General features: G+C 32.9%; 1 protein-coding gene across 3 annotated transcripts in view; it reads left to right on the forward strand.

Annotated features, from left to right (window-relative positions):
• The window catches only part of LOC140440990 (uncharacterized), a 141,497-nt gene that overhangs the window by 43,639 nt on the left and 75,897 nt on the right, over positions 1-21,961 (forward strand). The gene's annotated exons all lie outside the window — the stretch shown is intronic.

Here is a 21,961-nt window from a genome sequence, read left to right on the forward strand (position 1 = left end):
ACAAGACAATTTCCCGACACGAGTAAACACTCTCATAAATCAGGGATCGGAAATACTTTTGCCCATTACTGTGTCAGAAGTAAGAGCAGCTTTACCGCTGTGTTATCTAGATTATTATGTAAATTACTTGCAGATATAACCAAGTTGTGCGTTTTATCAGAGTTAAGTTTTAGTTTGTTTGCAGCAAACCATGTGCTAGATTTTGTAGAAACTTCCTCATAAGAAATTTTTAAATCATCATTTTTTCCTGATATAACGTATGTCGTATCATCTGCGAATTGTATGGTTTTGTACGGAGATATGAATTTAGGTAAATCGTTGACATAAATAATAAACAAAAGAGGTCTTAAGACCGAACCTTGTGGGACTCCATGTTTTACGGATAGAAAATCAGAGAGATGACTCTACCGACTGGTGTCTGCCACATAGATAAGAAGTTGTAAGCTTAAGAGGGATACCTCTGATTTCATAGTAATTTAATATGTGGAGCAAAATGTCGTGTAAAACGCAATCAAAAGCCTTCGACAAAATGCAAAGAGAAATTGCTGCTGAAAATACGATTGCCGCGTTCAAGTCTTCAATCACCTCACTCATAACATTAGATACTGCCTTCGTAGTACAACGAGCACTTCTGAATCCATATTGTGAGTTGCTAAAATTGTTTGACTCAAAATAGGAATAAAATTGTTGTTTGATAACCTTTTCAATCATTTTCGCAAAAGTAGAAACAATGCTTATGGGACTGTAATTGTCAGTTTTTGAGGAATCACCTTTTTTGTAGATTGGTACTACTTTTGAGTATTTTAGTACTTCTGGAAATACTCCAGTTGATAGAATTAAATTAATAAGATGAGTGAAAGGTGTTAAAAAAATTTGGTAAGTTTCTTATTATTTTGCTATTAATTTCGTGAACGTCCCTACAATTAAAATTACTAAGAGACTTTATTAGAAGTATAGTTTTAGAAAATCTTTTGTTAGGGAATGATAATGAGTATATTAATATAATAATGTGTTTGTATAATATCTGTACTCTAAAGGCCCGTTTTCACACTACGTCTTATTGTACGTTTTGTGGGTCATATAAAACGTACGACAAAATGTACGTTTTGTTCAGTGTATACACACTACGTTTTGCCTTCCGTTTTCTACCTCATTTCTAATTCAGAGTCTTGAGTTGTGTGAAGTTTGTTTAGTGTTTTTTTTATTATGGAGGAAACACGGCTGCTTTCTTTTATTTTTTCAACTATAAAGTATACTACGACTGAGGAAAAAGGGGATGAAGAGGGAAAAGACAAGATGGTCAAGAGAGTGGGCTTCTAAGAAGAAGCCAGTATTCCCACGTCTCGTTACTAAAAGAGGCGAACCATATGACTGGCGCAATTATTTGCGAATGGACACCTCAGCCTATTGTCAATTGCTAGAGTTGGTAACACCATACATATTGAAATAAGACACTTCATGAGAAAAGCCATTACACCCCATGAAAGACTCACAGCAACTCTCAGATATTTTACAACAGGACGCAGCGTCAAGGACTTGGAGTTCACAATCATAATATCCAAACAAGCGTTAAGCCAAATAATTCCTGAAACCTGTAATGCAATCTACTTGGTTTTAAAACATAACTACTTAAAAACTTTTATAGTAGTCTCCCGTTTTATACCGCTGTCGCGGCTTTGGGAGTATAGCAGGGTAGTCTGCTATATCTAGGGCCTACGGTATACAAGGAAGGTAACATGGCCAGTGCTACGCTTCAACCGTCTATTATTACCCCTGGTTTTACCCAAGGTACTCATTTTTATTCAGGCTGAGTCGACCTGGGGCCTATAGACATTTTTAAAATGTCTAGATGTTCTTGCCGGTGGTGGGATTCGAACTCCGGACCACCAGCTTGCGAGGCAAGCATCCTACCGCTTGCGCTACGCAGGCCCTAAAAAAAAACTTTTATACAATTCAATAAATTCCCCGAGAAAATCGTGGGTGTATTGCCGCAAATCTGACATTATTAGGCTTTTTTTGGGAAAAATGAAACGAACTGCAGTGGAACTAGTCGTCAAATAAGTCAAGATCGGACGACTTGTCTGAACATGTATTTTCACGTAACGTTTTATCCTATCAGTTCTCGCAAAACTATGCTTCTCCCATCATTTCTACGATCTGACCATGGATTTCATTTCGATTCGACAAGACGTACGTTTTGCTGTTTACATGCCACGTTTTATTGTATAGGATTTGTCCTATCCAACAAAACGTACAATAAGACGTAGCCTGTTAAGCGGCCTTAACATTTATTCTTATCTACACTTTACAAATTAAAACTAAAAATGACAAAAGTAATACTAAAAATTAAAAATAATGCGTTACTCATACCTAAGAATTATTACTTTATAATTTCAACTACTAGAAAAACAAAAAATGTACATGCCAAACCTTCAAAATGCTCACGTCCAATAAAATCTTGGTGCATCATAAGGTTGTACCTTTCTACAAAGTGTGTCAAATCAAATCTAAAACTAAAAAGGATGTAATTAAAAATCAATTAGTAAACAGACCAATTCCACCGTCTTTACTACGCTAACGAATCAAAATAATAGTACAGTACTCCTGTTGCCGGTGGGATGATACTATTAGTACCGCCTTTATAATTGATTTCGTCCAATATTAGTGCAAGTTAGCAATATAGAACTAATATGAATTTATGATTTTAAACAACTGGTGTATGTATAAAAACCATACACATCCAAAAAAAAGACCACTTATACGAAAATAATCGTTTATAAGTCTCAAAATTCATAAAACCGATAAGCATTGGTTGTGACAGTGATGATTCGGAGACAGATAAAAACACTAATAGTTTTTTGAGTAGCATAACAATTATACTTTCAACCAATAACATAAAAAACACGTTGCAATTTCATTTATCTTTCATTGCACATTTGGTAAGCGTTCAACTAATATGGAGTGGTAAATTGCATTGTCCATCACAATAACTAATAAAATTAAGTAAAAATTCTATACAGGGTGAGTCATGAGGAACTTTACATACTTCTACCATATGTAGAGTCCCTCAGGGAGCATATCATGTGGCCACTAAAAAATGTCAACTCCTCTTCTTTATTAATTAACAGGGTAATTTGTGTAATTGACCATTTATTTCATTTTACTGTAGTGTTTATACGGCTCATTTGATTTTTTAATTTTTGCATGATACAGTACACTACTATCAAGCATTCCACTGGTATTAGCTAAACTAAAAAATTCCGGGACTGGCTTTAGAAAAATTAATTTAGGGATTCGTATTAAATATTACACCCTGTATAAATTTTTTTTAAAATGCAATAAGTGATTTTCAAACTACATAAATAGCCAATGAAAACGACATATGCGACAATGTTGTCGCACTTTTATTAAATTTTTAGTGAACGATTAAATCTTACCAAAAATAGAACAACCATAATGAAGTATCAAATTATAAGGTATTAATTTAAACAAATGTTATAAATTCCAAACATTTTAATTAAAATGAGTTCCTACAACATAATCTAATACGTAGAAAATTAACATCTTTACTGTCACTTTGTATTATCTCTACGATAGAATCAATTGTTTTTCAATTTTAAATTTTTACTCATAGATCGTATTGGGGCATTATTTTCGATAAATAATAAATTAAATTGATTAAAAAGTCAAACCTCTTGTATGTGTTAGTTTTTGTTGATTGTAAATGATTAAAATTTTATGTCAAATAATAATACATTGCATCAACTGTACTAAATAAAAATAAATCTAAAAAAGTTTAAAATGAAGGTTGGCGTTGACCGTTTGACGTTTCTTGATATTTTATACCCATTGTCATTATTGTCATTATCAATTGTTATTTATGTGTACAAGAATACATATTTCTTCTGTCATATCTACGTTAAGTACATTGTGTTAGTTTTGGTAGAGCTTTTGTTACTTTCGTTCAAAATGCCACATCATTTTTCGACCACAGAATATGCAGACATAATATTTGTTTATGGATTCTGTAATGGGAATGGTAGGGCTTAGTAGAGAATATCGCAGGAGATTTCCTAATCGTCGAACTCTCAGTCATCCAACATTTGGGTCAGTTTTTAATTATTTGCGAGAAAATGGCACTTTTCCTAGTGGAACAACAGAGCGACATGTAGATGAAGCGCAGGAAGATGACATTATGGACGCCGTTACTATGAACCCTACAATAAGCACTAGACAAGTAAGTCGAGAACTCAATGTTACTCAATCAAAAGTAAGTAGAGTCTTACAAAAAAATAATCTATACCCATATCACATTCAAATGGTTCAGCGACTACATGCTGGAGATGAGATCGATAGGTTGGAATTTTGTAGATGGATTAACAATAATCGACCAACGCTATACAGGACACTATTTACAGATGAAGCCCAATTTACCAGAGACGGGATAAATAATTCACGAAATTCACATGTGTGGGCAGAAGAAAATCCCCATGCTATTCGAGAACGTCGTTCTCAGTTAAGGTTTTCGGTTAACGTCTAGATTGGTGTCATAAATAACCAATTAGTAGGTCCTCACTTTTTTGATGGTCCTTTAACAGGGCAGGTCTATTTGAACTTTCTACAAAATATTTTGCCGAATTTGCTTGCCAACGCGAACGTTGCTATCCGAGGGATGTATTTTCAGCATGATGGGGCACCCCCACACTTTTTACTGGCAGTGAGACAACATCTCAATAATGTTTATGGCAACAGGTGGATAGGACGTGCAGGTCCTATTTCGTGGCCTTCAAGATCCCCTGATTTTAATCCCGTTGATTACCATATTTGGGGACGATTGAAGCAACTAGTTTACGCAGTGAATATTAATAACCGACAACAATTAATTGATAGAATTATACATTGTTGTAATACTATTAGAAACGATCCCCAGAGTATCCGTAATTCAATACGTCAATTAACAATTCGGCAACAAAAATGTGTACAGGCTGCAGGGTTCCATTTCGAAAATCTATTTTGAATAATTTTTATTTTGTTACCAATATTGTATCTTTTCCAGTTCTAATTTATGGGTTTATCATAACTATGTACATATTTTTAGTTTTTTTTTTTAAATTGTTCTTCGTTATTGTTAGTAGTTTCTGTTTTTTGTTGGGCAGTGACTCAGTTTATCATTTCAATTAAAATGTTTGAAATTTATAACATTTGTTTAAATTAATTACCTTATAATTTGATACTTCATTATGGTTGTTCTATTTTTGGTAAGATTTGATCGTTCACTAAAAATTTAATAAAAGTGCGACAACATTGTCGCATATGTCGTTTTCATTGACTATTTATGTAGTTTGAAAATCACTTACTGCATTTAAAAAAAAATATATACAGGGTGTAATATTTAATACGAATCCCTAAATTAATTTTTCCAAAGCCAGTCCTGGAATTTTTTAGTTTAGCTAATACCAGTCGAATGCTTGATAGTAGTGTACTGTATCATGCAAAAATAAAAAAAATCAAATGAGCCGTATAAACACTACAGTAAAATGAAATAAATGGTCAATTACACAAATTACCCTGTTAATTAATAAAGAAGAGGAGTTGACATTTTTTAGTGGCCACATGATATGCTCCCTGAGGGACTCTACATATGGTAGAAGTATGTAAAGTTCCTCATGACTCACCCTGTATAGTAATTCTTTATTTTAATGAAATAAAATATTGTACGAGGTAATCAGCAAAATTTTTTGAGAGTTATTATGACATTTTTCAAAAATATTTCTTATTTACGGCGATCCAATTGTCGTCCGTCTAATAATCCTTTTACGAATTACCATACCTCATTTGTATACATTAACAAGTTACAGGTACTTGTAAGTGGCCCGTAAAGATTTATTGAGCAGCTAGAAACACCAACAATCAATAGAAAATTACAATAATGATAAAAAGGCACATGTTGACACAAGCAATGAATGGCATGCTATTTTCGATTAACGACTTCCTGGACATTTAAACAAACTTAGCCGGTAGCGCCTCGACGCGCGTAAATCCAACGGGCGTGCGTCGTCGCTCTCAATCGCTCGCGTCCAATGAATCCTTCGGAGAATTCGATCAGATATTCACTACAGGACCGTTTTAAGTCGTTTTTCTTATTTTGTGTTCTTATCTTGTGTGCATGTGAAATTGGTTTACCGGGAAATTTATTTTCTACAAATAAATTTTAATTAACAGATTGGAGATAAAGAAATTCCTTTACACTTTTTTTTTCTAAAATCTTTTGTTGCGGTCTCTAGGAATCGTTCTATTTCTGTTTGTTCGAAGCATTTACTATCTAATGATGAGTGAGGCCCAAATATTTTGCTGATGTTGTATAAGGAACTTAACTATGATTTATTTTAACTGCGAAATTTTCTATTTTTTATTTGTAAAGTTAATGTGTGCAGATTTAGTCTTATTTAATTTTATTTGCCATTTTCTGGTACAGGTATATATTGTATTTACTGATAGTTGCTTATCATCAGTCACTTCTTCACTAATGTCTCCTATCGCTAGTATGGCTGTATCATCTGCGAAGTCGCAATAGTGTTTTGTTCTAGCTCTGGAATGTCACACGTATACAATAGCCACAGGATCGGACCTAATACACTCCCTTGAGCTTTGATCTCCCTTAAATCGGTGTAAACTTCTTGTTTTACTCTGAAATAACTATTCGCAATGTATGATTTAAGACTTTTAAGTACTGTTTAGACATTAACGTTGTTAGTTTATAGTTTAAACCCTCATGCCAGACTTTATCAAATACTTGTGCTACGTCCAAGAAGATGGTAGAGCAGACTTTCTTTTCTTCTAATGTTTTTTGTATTATATTCGTTATACTTTGAACTTGATCTATAGTGAAATGTTTATGTCTAAAACCAAATTGATGATTTGGTGTAAGATTTTTTCTTTCTATTATTGGTTTTAATCTTTTCAATAGAAGTTTTTCAAATAGTTTTGACATCATCGGAAGGAGTGATATTGGTCGATAGGATGTCCCTTCATTAGAAGGTTTACCATGGTTTGGCGATCATAATGACTTCGGCTACTTTCTTAGCTTAGCTTTTCTTGATAGGTTTTCTAGTAGTTCTCTTGTTACGAGATCATATCATTGAGCGTTCTTAGGATTTATACTCTCTTTAATCTATATTAATATTTCTCTAAATGATATCAACGTTCTTCTTTCTGCGGTTTGGAATGGATCTTCCCATCTCAGTTCTTCACCATTATTGTCGTTGGGTTTAAACGTGCTTTCTAAATTATCTGCAAATCGTTCTGCTTTCATTACTTCTGTTCATTACTTCTAGCCCAATTGCCGTTTTTTAACTTAATAGGAGGAGAATGAATAAATGGTCTCTTCCTTCTTTTTGTTGCCTTCGATAACGAATAATCTGTGTTGTGGTCAGCTGTTAAATTACTTAAAAAGGAATCAATTGTTAAATTCTTTATAGCCTGCATCTCCCTGTATTCTGTATTCTAGTTTTTGTGTAGCATTATTTAGACTAGTTTTGTCTCGTGGAGCTCTGCATTGCTGACATTTTTTTTTAACTTTTTTTTTTCTACTATGGGTTCTCCGATTTATTCTGGATAGTTGTTTTATTTTGTTCTAGAAATAATTGTGGGAGTATTTTCCCAAGCTATCTGTTAGATATTTTTTATGAAACCTTCTAGTTCGTCATTAAGTTGCCTCGTGTTTCTTAATGACACAGCAAGATTAATATTGTGCTCAATGTTAATTTTGAAGCTCCCCCAGTCAGTTTTTTTATTAGTTAATATTGAATTGAATTCTTTTTTGACCACTGTATCACTCATAGTTGAAATTATCGGTGAGTTATCAGAGGTCATGTTTCAGGCGTCATTCATATCCAGATAGCTGAGATATTTTTGTAAATAAAGAAATCTATCAGGTCTGGAATTTTGTTCCTATTGGTAGGCCAGTATGTTGGTCTACCAGTAGAGATTACTTCACCCTTTTCTTCTTTGACAGCTGACAATGCTCTTTTTCTTTAGTTTTAGTTAGCCTGGAATCTCAGTGGGGCTCTAGGCTAACTACAACAACTATTCTTTGCCTTAAAGTCGCCAGTGATGATGTATCTTTTTCCTAAAGTGTTCATAAACTCTTTATATTGTTCTCTTTTAATGAAGTGTCTAGGTGAACAATATATTGAACTTATATTTACGGTATGTGTTTTTATCTTTAAACATACTGGTGTAACCTGCATGTGCTCAGTTGCATATTTTAATTCTTCATGATGCAAGATTTTATCTTTAATTATGACAGCGCTTCCTTTTTTAGCTGCATCAATTCAGTCTACAGTAGAATATACTCTATACCCCAAAATTTTATACGAGACTTTATTATTTGAGAGACTTCTTCTTCCACCACGGGACGAAAAAAAAGGACTTACTCAGAGAAGGATAATTTCTAAAATTGAAGAGGACATCGACATTAATAGTGGGAAGAGATGTAATTATATTCTCTGCAATTGTAGTAAAAAATTGATTTATTTCGTCTGGCGGTAGATCAGATTGTACCGTACTGGATCTTGTATTGTTTCTTTCGAAATTTACTATTTTCCAGCAGTCTCTAAGTTTATTATTGGAATTAATAATAAAATCACAGTAAATTGCCGATTATAATTTAAATTTTTGTTCTTTATAACAAATCGGGATCCTTAGTGGCATCTACAATGTGTTTAATAAGAGAAAACTTAGATCTTTAAGACCTTAATTCATTATTAAATCATTACACGGGTGTTTTTCAGGAGTTTGTCGTACTTTTTTTTGTGGAAAATGCTTTAATATTAAGTTTTTATAAGTTTCAGTAAGAAAGATTGTCAAAAAATCAGGATCATTATTAATATCATAGAAAAAGTCCATCTTTGTACTAGTTTACTCACATTTAAGCTTCTGTAAACCAGAAGAAGTATTAAACCGTTGAAAAGTTTGATTAGTGTCAACAACTATATGCTCAGAGTCAGTAAAAAAAATTGAGCGCGATGGTCAGAAAAACAAGGTTCAAATACATACTAATAAATATAATAATAATGTTGTCGATGCAACAACTGGACTGGGATGTGATTCTATTATAATCGTTTTTAGTTACTTTTAGACCAAAAAATGTTAATAGATTTTGAATATCAAAAAAATAGTCAGAGTCAATTTTAAAATTTATATTAAAATCACCAATTATGATCAGTTTGTCTGCTCTACCAAGCAAGGACATTATGACATTCTCAAAATTCACCAAAAACAAGTTAAAGTCAGCCTTACCGGATCTGTAAACAGTTAAAATATTGGTTTGTATTAAAGGTACATAAATTGCATAAAACTCTGAACTTTGCTCTACATTATATTCATTTAGATTAAGAGAAGAATACATAAGATTTTCTTTTACATAAATTGCAACTCCACAATGTTTTTTTTTACCCTACAAAAGAAATTAGCTAATAGCTCCGAAAATACCTTGTCGAATAAGTTTATTTTGATAAAAGTTTGTAGAAGCTTCTAAGTTTCTTCCTTCGTCTTCTTTATGTCCTAAAAAGTTCTTTTAAAGTTAAATCTCCTAACAGCAGCTTCTTTGGGCCAAATATTAGGTCTGTAGACTTCGTCAATTTTACCGAAAGGCAAAGATATTTATATGTGGATTATTTGTCAGTTCTATGCCATTCCAGTTAAAAGTAATATCGGGTACCGTCTCACTGCTGCAAGTTCACTTTTCATTTTACTTAATTCCTTGTTTGTCTTTAGATACTGATCACACACAATAACGTCTTGGTTTTGTTCGACGTTGAATGCGTTAATATCTCTTTGCACTGTTTGTGTTAATTTATTAACGTATTCTGATAACTGAGGATTAGAACCGGACAGTGCTAACTTAACATTCACTAATATATCAATTAGTTCCTGTTTTTTAGCTTATTTAGTTTCGCTGTTAACGACTTGACTATCTTGGAAGACCCATTTATGCTAGCGGCATCTCCAACAACAATTTGGTGTCTGTTTATCTTTTTTCTGCTTTGTTTATTCCTTTTAACTTCAGTCCATTCCTATTTAGATTCTGTTTATTTTGTTGTGGCTTTGTTTTTATTTAGAAAGGGAATTCCCATCTATTTAATTCCCCATTTTGTTCTATGTAAAGTTCACAATTTCGCTATGTATTGTTATTTAAATAATATTTCCAGATTTCCTTTTTTATTTTATTTTATGTTTTATTTTCTGTACTTACGAATACGACTCTGTCTTAAAGTTGTTTGACCGGAAACTAGCATTTTAGTTACACTTTCTTGTTAAAATATTGATTTGAAGACTAATGTATCATTTAATACGTATACATAGAACATTAAACTTTTATTACCAATAAATTATTTGTTTTTTATTAGAAAACTCCGTGTTTGATGTCCAGAAAATGCATACCAGTTGATTGATTTAAGTTTTACTAAAACATTTGACATGCATATAAGATCATCAATTTTACAGGAAAAACTTAACAAACAAACGATACTAGATAATTCATGTAAAAAACAAGTTTGTACAAAAATGAGATTGTCAAGATAACGGCATTAAAATATCATGCAAAAACAAGTTTACCATTGTTCTGAACATATTGAGTAAAAGATGGAAGATTCCTACAAGAAACTAAAAAGGTTACGGGTGGCATTACCTAGCTACAGATTAGTACACTAAAACAATTTTTAATTGAAGGTGATTAATGGCAACATCGCACTTAAAGCGACGAAATCATATTCCACTTATCAACTTTGTAGAGGCGTACCAAAAAAAATTTAATTATGTATTTAAACACATAAGTAATTACGTAAAAATTAAATCTAAGACCGATATAATTATTAAATTATCATGTTTTATAAGGGTATCTTATAGTTAACAAAATAAAGTAAAATTTTATTGTTATTATAGAGTGCCTAATACGGTACATACTTCAAAAAACAGAAAACTTTGTAAAACACTTATTTTTTCACTAGACTAAAGAATCTAAAATTTTACCACACGATCTCGTCATTACACTTCATTCTCTATTTATAGAATTGCTGTGTGCTGTAAATGTTATATTTGTTTTTTTTTGCTTGATTTGAAAGTTTCCTTGTGTTTATTTTTGTTTTATATTCCATATAAATTAAAATGAGAGAAGCTAAACTATTATCATGGGAATGAATGCGTGTATATAGTAGAGCATTTTTTTTTGTTTATTTTAGTAAATTCTCGATATATGAAATGAAGAGGTCACTAACTACTAAAGAGTTAATGGCTTTGTTAGAAGAAGACTCAGATTGTGAAAATGCTGACTAACTTGATGTGGTTTATGTGCCGCCGGAATCCGATGAAGTTTCAGATGTAGAAGACATTGATGATAATATTATTTGTGAAGAAGGAATAAAATCGGATATTGCAGGTACATATGAAATACAAGTGAATGGGAATTCTGACGATTTTGATTATGATATTCGGACCACAGATCAAAACGCCCAAAGAAAAAACCAGGCAAAAATAGTAAATCCAAGTTGGGTAAAAACAGATACTCCTTCGTACTCAGTAGTAATTCAACATAAGTCTGATTGATATTTAGACAATATAAAAGCCAACCATGAAGGCAAGTCACAGTCACATGAAGTTTTTTCAGTCTTTTTTGATAAACAAGTAATTGAGAGCATTCTATATTTTACAAATATTTATCCATCGCAGAATAACCGTCACGATTTTCAAATGAATGACATTTAAAAAAAATTATTGGCATATATATATATATATATATATATATATATATATATATATATATATATATATTATCTGGTTATCTCACTCCACGTCAAGTTGATATGTATTGGTCGAAGGATGAGGATAAAGAAATGTAAATTATAAGAGAAAGCATAAGCCGAATGATTTCAGACCTAGAAAAAACATCTCTTGAGAAAGGACTAAAAATGAATCTAAAGAAAACTAAAATAATGACTAATACAGAAGACAGATCAGTAATTACCATAGGTGGAACAAACATAGAACACGTCCAAGAATATATTTACTTAGGACAAGCTATCAGAGCAGACAAAAGTAACCAGACTAAAGAAATAACCAGAAGAATAAGAATGGGGACTGCATTCGGAAAACTCTCATATACTATCAAAAACCAAAAAATTCCTTTAAAATTAAGAAAGAAGGTATTTAATGCATGCGTCCTACCTGTTCTGACATATGGTGCCCAGACGTGGACGTGTACCAAGAGCAACTTAGATAGAATAAAGAAAACTCAAAGAGCTATGGAAAGACAAATGTTGGAAATATCGTTGAGAGATAAAAAGAGGAACGAGTGGATAAGATGCAAAACCGAAACCAGACACTGTCGAACATGCATTGAAATTAAAATGGAAATGGGCTAGGCATAACGAAAGATATCAGGATGGAAGATGGAATAAAGAAATTGGCCGCTGGAGGCCATATACTGCAAAAAGATCAAGAGGTCGACCGCAAATGAGATGGAAAGATGACATTGAGCAAAGCGCAGGTCCAATGTGGAAAAGACAAACAGAAGACAGAGACAAATGGAGACAAATGGGAGAGGCCAATATTCAACACATGAATAGATTTTGGGCTATAGATAGATAGATAGATGAGCCGACATACATTTCGTTCAATCAAACATGAAGAGAAGAGAATAGTGAAGAAACCGCTACATCAGTGTCAAACTTAGTACATGGACGTCAATCTAAATTTGCTTTACAATATTGACAATATTGGCCACATTACAAAAAGAGACGATACTAGTGCAAGAATGTCGGATGTGCGAAAGTAATAATATTTATTTATGTAAAAGGTGTAGAGTGCATCTACTCCTCGAATGTTTCGAAAATTTTCACCTTAAAATTTAATTTACATTTAAGATACAATAAGTTCCTTTATTAAAAATTGTACTGTTTTAACTTGAACATGAGAAAAAAATCTTTTTGGCTAAAAATTAGTCTTAATTTATGTATTTTTAATCCAATCTAATAAATTAATTGTCAAATTTCTCTTTGTTTATTATATCAGACGTTAATGGGTTAATAGGTACTATAAAAAGAATAAACTTCAAATTTACTTTACTTACCTCAACACTATTTTAAAGTTAAAAACAAAGTGTATTTAATAAATATATTCCCAAGAAATAGAACACACCACGCCTATGCACAGATAGAATGGGGAACGAATAAACTATTTCTCCCATTCCATTCTTTCTAAGAACCTAAATACATAGACTAGCGAAATGTTGGTAAGTTTACCGATGTTTCAAATTATTCTATGAACTTAATAGCGTATATAACTATACGCTCGTGAATCACACCAATTTATATTGTTACGGGGGCAAATTTCATTGAACCATCTTACTGCTCACTTATTTAATTAGCGAAGCATACACAATAAAAATGACTCCGGTAAGAATTTTCTTCTGACATTTAACATTGTTGCCGTTAGCTCTTAGTTTAATTTGTAAATGAGTCACCTTTAATTGAAAATTGCCGGACTATAGTTGGAGAAATTATAAATATTCGAAGCATCAAACTGTTTTAAATCACGACGAACCATGCAAGAACCCTAAACAAGGTGGAGTAACGAATAGATTAAAAATAGGTACTTGGAATTATATATGTAATTGTGTAGAAGAGGACTTTGGAGAACAAATCTCATACGAAATTGGCTATAAAACTACGCAAGAACTTTTGGAAGCATTCACATCGAATAATAGAAAAATAACAGTAGCAAACCGAATAAATATTGGAATTCTAAGAGATGCAGGTCTCTTGTTATACTTAAGAATGCTTCCACATTCTTTTTCTGCTTTATCTACTGCATACTTCTTAGATTTTTTTTAATATAATTTACACAACTGTAAAATCTTGTTGTGTTTATTCTTCTAACTTAGAGATCTTTCTTTTTGAAGTTACTGTTAGGTAATGGTTCTTTTAGCATTATTATCATTATTTTCTATACAATAATTGACACAACTCTGGAGTTTGGGACGTATATTAGTAATGTCTATGCATGATTTATTGATTTCGAGAAAGCATTTGATAAAGACAGTGGGCTACTGACTCAAAAGGATAATTCCCAAATTCACACTAGCAAAATGTCTACTAAATCAATGAAAAATTTGGTCACACTTATGGCTTTAGTCTCTCATACACGAAATAATCAGCTGTGACTACGTTTGTTCTTCTTTCTTCCCTGAAAGCCAGTTAAGTAGGATATGTTTTAACATTAGTAGAATGGAGTATTTTTGCATTTTGGTAGTTGATCTTTTTCAATAGTTCAGTATGACCAATTTTTAAGCGGTTAATAATGCCTTGATCTCTTCTATTGATAAAATTATTCGAGAATGTATTTGCCTGTTAAATAAAATATTTAAAGGACAAAAAACTAATATAAGCTAGAGCTAAGAGAAACACACACCCAGAAGAATTAGAGGACGATATTTAAAGAGTAGAAAGTTTTACATATATGGGACTGGCATTAAGCACGGATGAGACAGAAGAACCAGAAATTCAAAGAATAGTAACGAGAAACAAAGCTTACTTTTCAGGGCCTACAAAACTTATTTTTAGGCCAATAGAATGTTATAGATGCGAGACTTGGGTGATGACAGAAGACACAAAACGAAAGCTGAAAGTCTTCGAACAAAAAATCCTAAGAAAGATATTTGGACCCTATTAACGAAAACGGAGTATGAAGATCCAGGTACAACCATGAACTCTACCAACTATTCAACGAGACACCGATCTCAGAATTCTTTCAGAGACTTCGATGGGCTGCACATGTAGTGAGAATAGTGGCCGAAAGATTACCGACAAGAGCTTTAGATAGAAAAATGCAGGGCTCAAGACCAAAAGCAATGCCACGCAAAAGGTGAAAGGATGAAGTGGCAGCTGACGCGCCAAATTTGCTAGAGGTAATAACTTGAGGAACAGAGGCATGGGACTAGCAAAGTTGGGGACATAGTTTGGAGGAGGCCAAAGCTCGATTTGGACTGTACTGCCATTGGAGAGAGTCTTTGACTGTAGGCATATTGAACTTAATTGGGTTTCTGGTTATTCCCAGTACTTTTGCCATATATTTGTGCAGTGAGTTTTAATCAAATTTTTCAGGTCAGCATAACTTTATAGTTATGGTAATTAGATATTTATTTTGGAATGAGTCGACTTATGTTTGCCAGTTAACCTAATTTCTTATTTGTCTAGACTCCAGTATGCAATGGCATCCAAATGAACATTATTTCGTATCCTAATCACTGGATTATTTCTAGTAATAGGGTTTATTATGTATATTTACTTTAATCCTAGTTAACGATGAGGATGCACTTTTCGTTTTACTTGTTTTGAAGAAATATAAGGCTTCCAAAATGTCTGTGGTTTCGCCTGTGTAAATCATTTTGCTAAGAGGATTTAATTTCTGCAAATAGATATTTGTAGTTAACTGAGGATAATCTCTGAAGTCAATATTCGATGGGCAGGATGTCTTTAAAGGAGAAATTGTATCTATGTGTAGCTTTAGACTGAATTAATCCACGTCAAAATTGTTGACTTTTCTTCTTTTTCAAGAGGGATACAGTTTTTTTGTCTTGTTGAGAGAAAGACCAGGATAAAACCCCTGTCCCTTCCACTGGAATTTGATATGAACTATGAGTACATTTGCTTTATATATAAATATTTGACATCTCCTCCAAACACGTAATGATAAATATAAACTACGACATAGAATTCCAAAAATAATTATTCCTAGACACAAATAACTCTCGAGTTAGTCGTTCAGAAGGACAATTGTTCTAATTAGGTCTCTTTGGAATGTGCGTAGGACAGTTAAGAGATAACGATGTTATAGAACGCCACATAATTAATGCTCCAGTTTACTGGCATACTTTTCAATACACCAGAGGGTTGTTTATTAAGGTTAATAGTAGTATCTGAGTATAGTACGTCATTCACTGATATGTTCTTTATCGACAATGGATTATCTTTGTTATTAAATTATTAAATAGCTTAATTAAAAGTTATATAAATTTGAATTATACGCTATACAAGTATATATAGGGTGTTTCAAAAAGGTATGTCATAAATTAAATCACGCATTCCGGGGACAAAAATAAATTGTGATTGAATCCAACTTACCTTAGTACAAAAGTGTACAATTAGTAGTTAATGCAAAAAAACAATTTTTATTTTGTAACTTCAAAGAGCTGTAACTTTTTTTGTGTACACTTTTGTACTAAATGGTATTAAGGTAAAAATTAGAATTTAATTTTAACTTTAGGTAACATTATAAGTTATTTAAGATTAATAGTAATAAGATAAAATGAAGTTACCAGTCTTTAGCTTACTGAGTCTCGCCGATAAATGAATTTACAGGTTTAACACCCACGCAAACAACGTGAAGAGAAGTGGCCTTGAGGTCAAAATGACATAAACAGCAAGGCAACCTACCAACCTCTATAAATAAGGCGGTATATTCAAAGAATGTGATAAATTTGGTTGACAGCTTGTCGTTAAAAAACCAAACAATGAAAGGAAAATGTGGTAAAGATCACCATTTACCCCACAGTCATTGATCTGTCAACAAAGAACAAAGCATGCGAAGTCAATCCAAAATATCATATATTATAATATTATGACGTCACTAGTTAGCCAGCTAACAGGTGAAGATTAATACAACTTCCACAGTCCAAAGGTTCAAACATTTAGGACCGTAATGAAAAAGATTCTATGAATCAATTTCAGATTGATTTATTAATATATTAATAAAATGTAAGTTGATAAATCTTAGTTAATGAAGGAATAATTTATTATATTTTATTTTTATTTAAATTTATATATGAAAATGTAATAACGTCAATAATGTTTATGTCATTTTGACCTCAAGGCCACTTCTCTTCACGTTGTTTGCGTGGGTGTTAAACCTGTAAATTCATTTATCGGCGAGACTCAGTAAGCTAAAGACTGGTAACTTCATTTTATCTTATTACTATTAATCTTAAATAACTTATAATGTTACCTAAAGTTAAAATTATAATCTAATTTATAAATAAATTTGTTGGAAGTGCATTCTTATGATCTTTCTAGTTCTTTACACTTTAAAATAAACTTTAATGTTTTTTTACTTAAGTTTTTATAATAACTTTTTTATACATGTATGTTTATCACATGTTCTTTTGCTGTGCTAATTTTGTTAAATTGCAAACTACACCTAGTTTCAATGAATTGTTTTATACAACGTTAACTCTGAATGCCCAGTTTCGTAAGCTTTTTCATATTTTTAACATCATTGACTGCTACATGTCTTTGTAAGGTAACACACTTTTGTTGTAACTTCTCTATGGATGTTTGGTCTCATATTGTTCTTTTTAGATGAACTGATGATGCTTTCTGAGCAGAAAGCGAAACGTCTTCAATAAATAGATGAAGTAGCCACCTTCTTTGTCTTTTATTTCTCCACTTTGACCGAAAAACCCACCACTCTTCGAGTGTACCTTAGTTTATATATATATATATATATATATATATATATATATATATATATATATATATATATATATATATATATATATATATATATATATATATATATATATATATATATATATATATATATCATCATCATCATCATCATGTGCAGCTTTATCAACCGTTTCCAATTACGGTGCAGCCTCCCTTATTTCAAGTTATTTTATGTTCTTATTATTATTCGGCGATGTCTTAGTTATACGTTGTTCTAATAATTTGCGCTCATTTGTGCCCATATTTTTCTATCTTGTGCTATTCGAGACCACGTTGTTCCTGTTAATTTTCTAATATCATAATCCCATCTGAGATTTGGGCGCCCCTTTGGTCTCTTAGCGTTCCTGGGGTACCACATAGTTGTTCTAGTGGTCCATCTGTTATCTGTTCTTCTTGCCATATGTCCTGCCCATTGCCATTTCAGGGATTTTATTCTTTGGATTACATCAGTCACCTGGGTTTGCCTCCGTATCCATTCAATTCTTTTACGATCCCTCTTTGTTATCCCTAGCATACATCTTTCCATTGCTCTTTGAGTTACTTGGAGTTTCGACGTTATTTCTCTCTTTAATATCCAAGTTTCACATCCATATGTCAAGACGGGTAATATGCATTGATCAAATACTCTCTTCTTGAGGTATAGTGGCATTTTGGACTTGAAGACTATGAAATTTCGTCCGAATGCTGACCACGCTTGTTTTATTCGTCTGTTGATTTCCGGAAGTAGTGATCCCGATTTATGTATGAGCTGTCCCAGGTATATGTATTCATCTACTACTTCTAGCGAGGTTTCATTAATTTTTATTTCCACGTTGGCGATCAGATCATTGCACATTATTTTAGTCTTTGCTAGGTTCATTTTTAGGCCTACCTCATTGCTGGCTGTATTAAGGTCATTAATTTGCAGTTGTAATTCTTCAGGACTTCTAGCAATTAGAATGATGTCATCAGCGAATCTAAGATGGTTTAGGTATTCTCCATCTATACATAGACCTTGGTTGTTCCAGTCTAATTTCCGGAAGATATTTTCTAAGGTTGCAGTGAAGAGCTTAGGGGATATGGTGTCTCCTTGTCGGACTCCTTTCTGAGTGGGAAATTCTGGGGTATTTTCATATATGCTTACTCTAGCTGTGGCCTCTTTGTATATATTTGCTAGCGTTTCGACATATGGTTTATCTACTCCTTGGTCGACAAGAGCTTCTATGACTGCTCTTGGGTATACGGAGTCAAATGCTTTCTCGAAGTCTATGAATGCTAGCGCCAGTGGTAGATCATATTCTTTTGTTCTGCTCATTACTTCCCTTAATGTTTGAATATGATCCATTGTGCTGAAGCCACTTCTAAAGCCTGCTTGCTCTCGGGGTTGTGCAGCGTCAAGTGTGTTCTATATTCTGTTGTTAATGATTTTGGTGAATACCTTGTATATCACAGGTAGCAAGCTGATCGGTCTATAATTTCTAATGTCTTCCTTGCTACCTTTCTTGTGAATAAGGATTATGTTGGCTGAATTCCACTTTTTTGGAATATGTCTCGATTTTAGGCAGTCTGTGTATATTTTTGCTAGGATTTTCCAAGTTGTTTGACCAGCAATCTTTAGAAGTTCGGCTGTAACACCGTCATTACCGGCTGCCTTGCCGTTCTTCATGCTCTTAAGAGCTGCCTCTACCTCATCCACGAGAACATCTGGTACATCTTCTTGAACCGCAATTTCTTCTTCGCCTATTTCTTGTGCTTCCGGAGCTTTATATAGACCCTCATAGAATTCGGTTACATGTTTTATTATTTTATCCCTATTTGTGATCCTTTCGTTGTTGTTTCCCAATGCTATTATTTGCTTTCTACCGATTGCCAACTTCCTCTTGGTTTTCCTATAGTTTTTATGGTTTTCGATTGTATTTTGTACAAGTCGTTCATTGTAGGTTTTTATATCTTCTGCGATTTTTTTCCGTATTACTTTGCACAGTTCGGTATATTCAATTCTATTAATATTGGAGTTAATTTTCATTTCTCTTCGTTGTTTCAGGAGAGCTGTTGTTTCATCTGAAAGTTTTCTATTGCTGTTGTGTGCTTGTGATCCTCCAACTTCTTTGGCGCAATTTAAGATTGTTTCCATTAAGTGTGTGCTATTCGTTGGGTCTTGTAATTTTTCTTGAATTAAATTTTGATAGCGTTCCGAGTTGTTGCTTAGGTTAGTGATATTTACCCCTGCAGTTGGTTTCTGGAGTAATTTCATTCTTTCTAGTTTAGTGTTTAGAACGACCCGAGATCTAATTAGTCTGTGATCGCTACCTGTTCGGAATTTGTTGAGCACACTTACATCCTTTATGGTTTTCAGCTTATTAGTTAGGATGAAATCTATTTCGTTCTTGGTAGTTGCATTGGGAGCTAACCATGTCCATTTCCTATTGAGGTTCTTCTTAAAATAGGTATTGGCGATTGAGAGGTTCTGGTAATGTGCGTATTGAACCAGTATATAATAATAAAATATATATATATATATATATATATATATATATATATATATATATATATATATATTTTATTTTCCTATTTTCTTATCGTTCATAGCCCATCAGATTTAAAACTTTTTAATTCTGTGCACTGTACTGCACTTCGAATCTGCCTTGGAGCCTTCAGGTCGAGCCCTGCAGAGAGTTTATGCAGAGAAGCTTATGAACTTCCTCTGGCTACTTCGCTGGCGACTCCTTGTAAAATATTCGTTTCGAATCTTAGCTAATACCGAAAATCCAGCCTATAAATTACTAAGTAATGACCTTTTAAACTCTCCCTCTCCTAATAAACTTCAATCTACGTCACAATATCTCTCACCACATCTGAATAACATCGATCTTTCAGCAACAAATTCAATATTAATAACACTTAAACCTCCCTGGAATAAATTGAAAGTAGATTTTAATCTCTTATCTCTCGTTAACTAATTATGATAACCATCAGACAGATCCACAATTTCTAAGGCTAATATTTAAAGAATTATTTGCTAGCAATAGATTTGACCAAATTGTATACACAGATGATTCTAAGAATCCTATAGCTGTTGGATGTGCTGTAACTTCAAACATAGATTTAATCATATCTTGTAATCTACCGCTCTTCTGTTGCGTATATACTGCTGAATTATTCTCTATTCTACAAGCTGTGACCTTACTATCACCAGAATATAAAAAAGTAGCAATATGTACAGACTCTTTAGCGTCTATCTACTCTTTAAAACGTATGAACACGGTACATCCTTTGGTTCAAGCTATTCAAAATTGTTTTGATACTTTAATCTCACTGGTGTTCTCGTGCGCTCGCATTTGCCGACCAATCAGCATTCGGGAAACATCTCCAAACACGAAAAAAATTGTTCATTGGTTGGAATAAGGGTTATTCCAACTTTTGAACAATTTAATTTTTTTCATTGGTCGATCTTACGGAAAGTCCACTTTCATACGTCATAATCCTTCAGAACAAAGGATTTTGGTGTATAAAAGAAGGTGGATTTTCTGTAGTCGGCCAGTTTGAGCTCACCCTCGTATTCTAAGTCTCTAGGTACGGTGCCAGTCATCCACCTAGATTCTGCCTTTTATTTGCCATTGTTTGATACTGATTTTATTGCTATATTTTCTGTGCATTTTGATATATATGTATTTTTGTTGTATTTTTCTACTGTGATATTTCGTATCGATCATACACAGAAAAATTACCATTTATTTTGCTATTTTATTATTGCATATTTACTGTTTGAATATATCTTGTTGCAACATCTCCCTAGTGGACCATACGCTCCGATATATTCTCATTTTTTCTTTGATATTTTGTTATTGCTTATTTACTGGTCGAATATATCTTGTTGCGACATCTCCTTAGTGGACCATACGCTCAGGTATATTCCTATTTCCTTTGCTATTTTATTATTGGAAATGGAAACATAAATATTTCCGCTGCGATATCTTTCTTTCTAGAGACCATACGCTCGAAATATTTATACATTTCTGTGTGCTTGCTGTCTCTTTCCGTAAGTTAAGGAGGCACCAGTTATTTCGAGGATTCCTTCCGTAAGTTAAGAAATCTCTCACCTATTTTTGCCTTTTTATTGTTGCATTCTGTTTTCTATTTGTGTATACAAACATTTCCGTATATTTTCTGTTATCTTTCGTGCAGAAAACACGCTTGAAACTTCTACTCCGTAGACTAAGCACAAGAAGTGTTTGCACCCATTTCGAACTTACATATTTAACATATATACATATATATTGCACTATTACGCTTTTCTGTGGCATTTCGCAACGCGATCACGCACTCAAAAGCCATAAAACTCCTCAGATTTGTGACAGTTTCAAGCTGAAACATACACGAATCTGAGTATCATCTACGAGACCAGTCAGAACCAGACGAAC

This window comes from Diabrotica undecimpunctata, chromosome 5 (assembly GCF_040954645.1).
Source record: "Diabrotica undecimpunctata isolate CICGRU chromosome 5, icDiaUnde3, whole genome shotgun sequence".
Lineage (NCBI taxonomy): Eukaryota > Metazoa > Arthropoda > Insecta > Coleoptera > Chrysomelidae > Diabrotica > Diabrotica undecimpunctata.